Source organism: Apium graveolens, chromosome 1 (genome assembly GCF_009905375.1).
Source record: "Apium graveolens cultivar Ventura chromosome 1, ASM990537v1, whole genome shotgun sequence".
NCBI classification, from domain to species: Eukaryota; Viridiplantae; Streptophyta; class Magnoliopsida; order Apiales; family Apiaceae; genus Apium; species Apium graveolens.
The window spans coordinates 203,742,270-203,750,800 of NC_133647.1; the positions used below are offsets into that span (position 1 = coordinate 203,742,270).

The window sequence follows — 8,531 nt, forward strand, 5'->3', positions numbered from 1 at the left end:
ACTTGGAGGTGGCTGTCAAGTGGTTTTCAAGGGAAAGTCTGAAGGGTGAGGATGATTTCTTGGCTCAGCTTACGATTATTAATCTTCTACGACACAAATATCTTATTCGATTGCTTGGTGAGTTCTCCGAAATTTCTGTTTTTCGTTCTTGATTTCGTTTAGAATTTTACATGTTTATGTTAGTTCTTAGTATTGCTTCCTTTGTCTGTGAAGGGTAAGAAATTGTTAGGATTAACATAGGAAAAAAGAACTTGTTTTTTGATCTTGTAGTTGTTAGAAGTGTGTTTGGTAATAGTTCTTTTTCCCCAACTAACATAGGGAGAGGTGTGTTTGCAATTAGGCTTTTCTTTTCTGACAAGATTTGCCGATAACTTATCCTCGTCTTAATTACAAGGGCAAAATTCTATGTTTGTTCGGGTTATTTATGTTTATTTGTAAAGGAGTATGTGCTTCTGGAGTCTAAATCATGTAGTTGTTGCCTTGCTAAATATGGATCTAGAGTTGTTATTATCCTTCTCAATTCTTTTGGCATATTTGGAAACTAGCATTTAGGATGACTTATGGACCAAAATGTGAGAGTCAATAATGGTGGCTAGGTGGAATAAGATGACAAAGAACCAAGCTGGACCGATAAATATTTGCAAAATGCAACCAAAAACATTGGATACTTATCAAAAATAAAACATTAGATGTGCTTTGATGGCAGCGTAAAATAATATTTGAAAAATGTAGATAACAAAAGAAAGAGTTTTTAATTGTAATATATAAATTTAGTTAATAAATGTTGGATAGAGACTTTCATTTCATTTTGTTTGTGATGGTTGTTCTGTTTAGACAGAACAATATCGTCTCTGTTCAATAAGTTGAAAGTGAAGTTGTTAACTTTCTATTTTACGTACATTTGCACTCTGCAGTGTATCTAAAAAACAATATATATGAAAAGAACAGGTTAAGGGACGAATGATCTATTCTCGATATTTGAGCTCACAGTCCCTGTGAGTGCCAAGAGAATATACACCTATGGTGATTGTACAATTGCCGAATTCAGAATAACAGAGCTACTCATTACATGTGGTCTAGTGACATGGATATCTGAATTTGACAGATCCTTGATTACTACAATAATTTAAAATATAATGCAATACAAAATCACAATCTTATATATTTATTGTTCCTACTGGATGTCGTTGCTAGTTTTAAGAATAATAATTTGGTTTCTACGTCCATATGTCACCAGATTTAATCCATACGTGCAAGCTAGAAGCAGGATTGACCAGCTGAAGCGGTTGGGCCACAGTGTAGATAAGGTATGATAATTGTATTTGCATTCAAAGTATTTGAGCTTATAGAGATGCCTTTTGTCATAGTATCTTTAAGTCATAAAAACTTTGGCATGGCAATTGTTTTCAAGGACTTTAAGCGGGATATTTTCCGTACTGATTCGATCCCTTCATCATCCCTTGATCTAGAAGGCCACATATCAACAGTAAATGGTATGAAATTCGATGGCTCGATAGATAAAATAATATTCTAACTGTCAAGGCAAATGGGACAGTCTCTTATGCAAATGGGACAGTCCCTTTACAAATGAGACAGGGTATGAGACAGTCTCAATTACACTGCAGAAAATAAATAACAGAAATAAAATGCAGAATGCTGAAAACTGAAAAGTAAAAACACCAGAAGTTTTCACTTGGTTCGGCCCCTACACCTAGTCTATGGCCTACATCCAAGTCCCCATGCCAACTAGCATAGAGAATGTATTATATCAACTTTAATAAAAGAACTTACAATCTTTTCCTTGATTACAAATATAGCACCTGAAAGAACCCCTTTCCCAAGCTACCTTGCTATCTAGCCCACTGCTATTCCTTAGCCTTCTAGCTACTTTGCTATACTTTGAAATCAAGCTTGCCACAACCCGGCACAAAGTTGATATGAATACACTATTCAGTTACAAGAATAAACAAATTGATTACAACTCAAGCTAAGTTTCTTGTTTTTCTGGATATGAATATCTCGGGTATGAAACAAGAAAATGATTTCAGATGATGAAGGATTCTCGAGAAAAATGTTAGCTACAAATCTAAAATGAAGAGTTGTATTTATAAGCAAAGTTCTAACAGAATTATTTTCAAACACAAGATAAGATTGGAAGATAAGTTTGTTTGAAAATATTTGAATGAAACTTTGAAACTAATCTGTTAGTACGTTTGAAAAAGATAAATCAAGTAAAGAGATAAGGCTTGAGAGATTTAAACTTGATTTATAAGATAAGGTGGTGAGTTTGTTTGAGATAAGGTTTATCCAGATAAATAAGATTTACACAAAACCCTAACAAACCTAATCCTGAGAAATAGCCTCCTGGAAAATCTGAACAAACTGCAAAGCTTGAATCTCAGTTACTTGCATTCTGTTTATCTTCTGTTTATCTGCAATCATCATAAACCTGAGCATCTAACATTCTCCCCCTTTTATGATGATGACAAAGAAAGCATAAATGCTCCCCCTATCAAAAACACTAAAGGCCTGTAAAACAAAGTTAGAACCAACAGAATATATTGCAGTTTATGATATGTGCAATTATATGACAATGAGACAACTAAAGAATGAATGAGACAACAGAACAATATGCATAAAAGAAACAGTCTCAAACATTAAACACTTAAAACATAACAACCCATCCAAAAACCAGGATGTCCAGTTGCAATTGTTATCTAATCACATAAACAAATCCAGAATATCAGTTAATCACCCAACAAAACACCCATCAAAGAAACATAGTCTGAAAACCCAAAAACAAAAACATCAAAAACATAAACATCCATCAAAAAGTCTTAAAAAATATCAAACATTTCTCCCCCTTCATCATAAAAGGGTCCTTCAATCAGAATCGTCATCAACAAAAACTGGAGCCTTGCCTTTGCCTTTGCCTGAACCAGAAGCCTTGTTCTGGGATGAAGGAAACACCGGAGCTGAGCCATACTCTGAAAATAGCTTGTCAAAAGCTTCCTTAGCTGGTGCCTTCCCGTCCCGTTCACGAAGCCATTCAAATATCTTAGCCTTGTATTCTTCTCTGGTCATACCAAAAACTGAAGGTGGAGGAATGGCAGGGAGTGGCAGAGGAGCAGTGATTTCTTCTAAAGTACAATCTCCAATCCAGTCTCTTTTCTTGTGCCAATACATCTTGCTCTTGTCTTGCATGGCTGACAACTGCTGAGATAAAAACTTAGTCTCTGACCCAAGCTTAAAAAACAACTTAACAAATTCCTTTTCCCATGCCTTAGCAGAGGAAACCATCCCTTCCTGCAGAGTCCCAAACTCAAAATCTAATGGTCTTAGACAACTTGACATCAGAAGTATGCAATACAGAGAGTTTAGCATTGATATCATCCAAAGATGAACAGACATACTTCCTAAATAACTCAAAGGAAGCATTTAGAATACTAACTTCAGAAGTGAGTGATCCAAGAGTTCTGACAGAAGCAAAATGCTGATTTAGATTAGCCAAAGCAGCAGAATTTTCATTTAATTTGATCAACAGAGAATTAAGAAGAGTATTGGTAGGCTGATCAAAGGGGTCTGATGCATAATTAGGAGACTTAGGAATACCACCAACATTCCTAGAAGCATCATCAAAAACTAACTCATTTGATTCAGAAACTACGAGACCATTCGCAGTTAAAACAGACAAGTCAAAAACAACATTCAATTTTTCTGATTTAGCAGACTCAAAAGGAACACGAAAATACTGAAAAATCTTTGTTAACAAAGCAGGGTATGGAAGATGCATGGATTCATGTTTAGCACAATGATTCATGTTGGAAATAATTAATGAAGCCAAATTACAAGGGGTTTTCTTAACAAACACAGACAGAAGAATAGAATCCTGAAATGTGACTCTATCACGACCAGATTTACGAGGCAAAACATTCGAATGAAACAGTTTAAACAATAATAAGCACATAGGAGTTAAATCAGTTACCAATGGTTTGACAGACACAGAAACAAAGTTGTCACCGAGAATAGCTTTGAGTTGTTCCTCATATTGCAATCCAGGAATCTCGTCAAACGCCTGATGAGTGGTAAACGGGCAGGGACCTTGATCGGATACGGCTGTGAGTCTGGCCAGTAAATCCGCCTTAAAGCAAACTGGACTTCCTTTCACCGAAGAGAACACAATATTGTCGGCCAAAATCAAAAAATTTGCATAGAACTCCTTTACCAAATCTGGATAGATCACATCCGACGGCGATAACAACCCAACACACCCAACAACTTCAAACAACGATGATACGCCAATCTTGGAGAGAAGATCAGTATCACACAACCTTTCTTTCAGAATGGACTTGTTCCACGCCTTAGTAGTGCTTTCCTTTGCATGACACTCGGAAGAATTAGGAGATGCTTCACTAGATGCTTCGGAAACAACTGCGGCCATACGACGACGCTTCGAACCAGATGGACCAGGGGTCGGGGTTTGGTTAGCGGTGGATCTTGAACAGCGAGCCATGGAAGAAAGAAGATTTTAGGGTTAAGAGAGAAAGGATAGAATTTTGAGAGAATGAGAGAGTAGAATGAGAAAAGAAAAATGAAAAGATTAAGAAAGAGAGTTTAAAAAGAAGTAGAAACTGAAGAGTTAGAGATGGAAGAGGAGATGAAGAGGTGCAAAACAGAAGTGATGTATTGAATGAATAATACATGCACGAGTTTCAAGGAAATGAAAAGTCTAATCAAAAGATTTACAAAATCTAATGCTATATACACGCATAAACACACGGACAAATAAAATAAAAAACCACAAATTTATAAACAGGAACCTAATAACTCAAATAATAAATACACAACATATATTTAAGTATTATGACATAATTCATATTTAAACACATAAATTACATAAAATCACGTAATAAATTACAGAGAACACATACCTAATTCTCGACGCATTTTATAAAATCTATCTTCAGCTAAAGGCTTAGTGAAGATATCTGCACGCTGTTTCTCAGTAGAAATATAAATAAGCTCAATATTACCTTTAGAAACATTATCTCGTAGAAAATGATGACGAACATCAATATGCTTAGTACGAGAATGCATAACAGGATTTTTAGAGATATTAATTGCAGAGGTATTATCATAATATATAGGAATATTTGAGTAAGAAATACCAAAATCCTGCAATGTTTGTTGCATCCACAAAATTTGAGCACAGCAACTTCCAGCTGCAATGTACTCTCCTTCAGCGGTAGAAAGAGCTACTGAAGTTTGCTTTTTACTATGCCATGCAACTAAACAATCTCCTAAAAATTCACAAGCACCACTTGTGCTTTTTCTATCAACCTATGACCCTGCATAGTCAGCATCTGAAAAACCGATTAAGTCAAAGGAAGAGGAGCTTGGATAAAATAATCCCAAGTCACTCGTACCTTTCAAATATTTAAAAATACGTTTAACGGCATTCAAATGAGATTCTTTAGGTTGAGATTGAAAACGAGCACACAAGCATACACTATACATAATGTCAGGTCGTGAGGCAGTTAAATATAACAATGAACCAATCATACCTCGAAATTTAGTGACATCTACAGGTGTACCTTGTTCATCCTTAGTAAGCTTAACTGAAGTACTCATCGGAGTTGATTTAGGTGTGACATGATCAAGTGCAAATCTTTTGAGTAGATCCTTTATGTACTTGCCTTGGTGAATAAATATTCCTGCATTAGACTGATTAATTTGCAAACCTAGAAAGTACTGCAATTCACCCATCAAACTCATATCGAATTCCTTATGCATGCAATCAGAAAACCATTTACACAAAGATTCGTTAGAAGATCCAAATACTATATCATCAACAGATTAGTTTCAAAGTTTCATTCAAATATTTTAAAACAAACTTATCTTCCAATCTTATCTTGTGTTTGAAAATAATTCTGTTAGAACTTTGCTTATAAATACAACTTTTCATTTCAGATTTGTAGCTAACATTTTTCTCGAGAATCCTTCATCATCTGAAATCATTTTCTTGTTTCATACCCGAGATATTCATATCCAGAAAAACAAGAAGCTTAGCTTGAGTTGTAATCAATTTGTTTATTCTTGTAACTGAATAGTGTATTCATATCAACTTTGTGCCGGGTTGTGGCAAGCTTGATTTCAAAGTATAGCAAAGTAGCTAGAAGGCTAAGGAATAGCAGTGGGCTAGGTAGCAAGGTAGCTAGGGAAAGGGGTTCTTTCAGGTGCTATATTTGTAATCAAGGAAAAGATTGTAAGTTCTTTTATTAAAGTTGATATAATACATTCTCTATGCTAGTTGGCATGGGGACTTGGATGTAGGCCATAGACTAGGTGTAGGGGCCGAACCAAGTGAAAACTTCTGGTGTTTTTACTTTTCAGTTTTCAGCATTCTGCATTTTATTTCTGTTATTTATTTTCTGCAGTGTAATTGAGACTGTCTCATACCCTGTCTCATTTGTAAAGGGACTGTCCCATTTGCATAAGAGACTGTCCCATTTGCCTTGACAGTTAGAATATTATTTTATCTATCGAGCCATCGAATTTCATGGTACACGTCTATTTCCCTCAACTTCAAGCTGCTTTTTAAGATGTGTATTTAGATTGAAGGATATTAACAGATTAAAGCAGAAATATGAAACGAACCTGAATATTTCAGTTAAAGAAATCACCCTTGAGATATGACTGTACTTTGAATGATATAAGCTTAAGTCATTTTTGTGGTATGGTTAATAAGATCAATTCAGTGTGGAAGATCTCTTGTTTTATTTCGCTTACGTCAAAGTGTTAATCAGCGTAATACTTTTGGAAAATTTATAAAATAGTCCAAGTAGGTTTTAAAAACTCTTACCAATACGGTTTATTTACACATACATATATATTTTGTGTAGGTGATGAGAATACAATAAGAAAGTGTATACCCTGTAAATGTCTTCAAGTTTAATTAGCTAATTCGTCATGCTTATCGCCTAGGGAAAACTTTATCTAGCAGTAGGATGGGGGTAGGATTCGGCTAGGCCAAACAGGCCTCTGCTAGGCAGACTCTAGCTGAATCAATACAGCCTTTTGGTTCATGTTTATTGTAGCCATGTTCTAGCGTATAGACCTATCCTTATAGTTAGGATTGCTTTAAGGGTGTATGCTGCTTATTTAAATAAGGTAAAGAAGCCTGATTAATGTTATGATGGGTGGAAATTTTAAATATCTTATACCCCGCCTCAAAGTCTATTGGTCTGTAGGCGCATGTTTGACATTATCTAAATAAGTGTTTAATGTCTACGTACACACATTAATATTTTTCCCTCAAATGTAGATGCAAGCATTAAGCAGGCTGATTGGGATGTTTCGAAACTTGGGGATAAACGTTGTCGTGATATCGAGGTGCAAGCAGGTTCTATTAGTAATGAAAAGTTATCGAAACTAATAGCTAAGTATGAGGTAACTTACCTGGGATTCTATCGAAGCCACAGTTATTTGGCTTCTTCTTCTCTTATGTTGCTCTTGAAAGGTATCAGTGTCTTGTCAAAGTTTATCAAACTTTTTCACTTTGCATAAAAAGCTTGAATTAGCTCCGTCTAAGCCAGTACAGCTGCTTCTTGAATCTGGTGCAATAAAAACATAGGAGTCAATAAGGAATCTTTTAAAGCATGAAACTGGTGCTACCGTGGAAGGTCTTCGTGCTGCTGTTATTGGTTTTGAGTTGGACCAGTCAGCGTTTGACGAAATGGTGCAGAACTTGCGTGCATATGCCAGAAGTGTGTGCCAGAAGTGTGGTGGAATAGAAAGCAAGAGAGGATACGAAATATCTACTTCTCTGTATACAAATTATTATACCAAAATAAATGATTTGATTACAAATTTCTAACTTATTTAAGTGTAAATTGAATTTGGTTTGGTCGGTGTTTGTACTTCCACATAGTTTTCTTTCTTCTTTTGGATGTGAATTTGTACGGATTTATGATATAACTAATGTAAATTATTGTATTTTGACTTATATCATTAGTTTTATATTTTGATTTTGTGAGTTTGTGATTGGTAGCCGGAAATTAAATTAGACTTTGGAAGGCTTAGAGGTTGTGTTGAGTTTGTGATTGCATTAGACTTTGCAGGTTTAGAATTTAAAATGGAAGCCAAAAATGGCTGGAAACTGAAAAATCAAAATTTGGTAATTCTGGAAATACAAATTTACGACGGTTGTTCATCACATATTATGTCATAAGTTGGCCCGAATACCTAAAATACGACAGTTTTTTCTGTCGGAAGTTACTAATTTACGACATAAAGTTGCGTCGTAAATTTACATTTTATTTTATCAATTATGGGACCCATAAGAAAATATCCGACGATTCCTCCGTCGTAAGTGACTAATATACGACGATATTATTCTTCGTAAGTTTATAACATACGATGATATTTTCCGTCGTAAGTAGATTTATTATTTTATTGAGTATGTGAGCCCCTTCTTCCTAAACTGCGACGTAATTTTATCTTGTGACGAAAAAATGAACTTACTACTCGAC

The 8,531-nt window shown here is 35.2% G+C and overlaps 1 long non-coding RNA gene across 1 annotated transcript; it reads left to right on the forward strand.

Annotated features, from left to right (window-relative positions):
- On the forward strand, nt 1-7,766 carry LOC141679216 (uncharacterized). Its single transcript, XR_012558076.1, has 5 exons — nt 1-117; nt 1,238-1,307; nt 1,412-1,493; nt 7,325-7,519; nt 7,634-7,766. It is a non-coding gene; the product is annotated as an uncharacterized LOC141679216 (long non-coding RNA).
- Nucleotides 7,767-8,531: the final 765 nt, after the last annotated feature.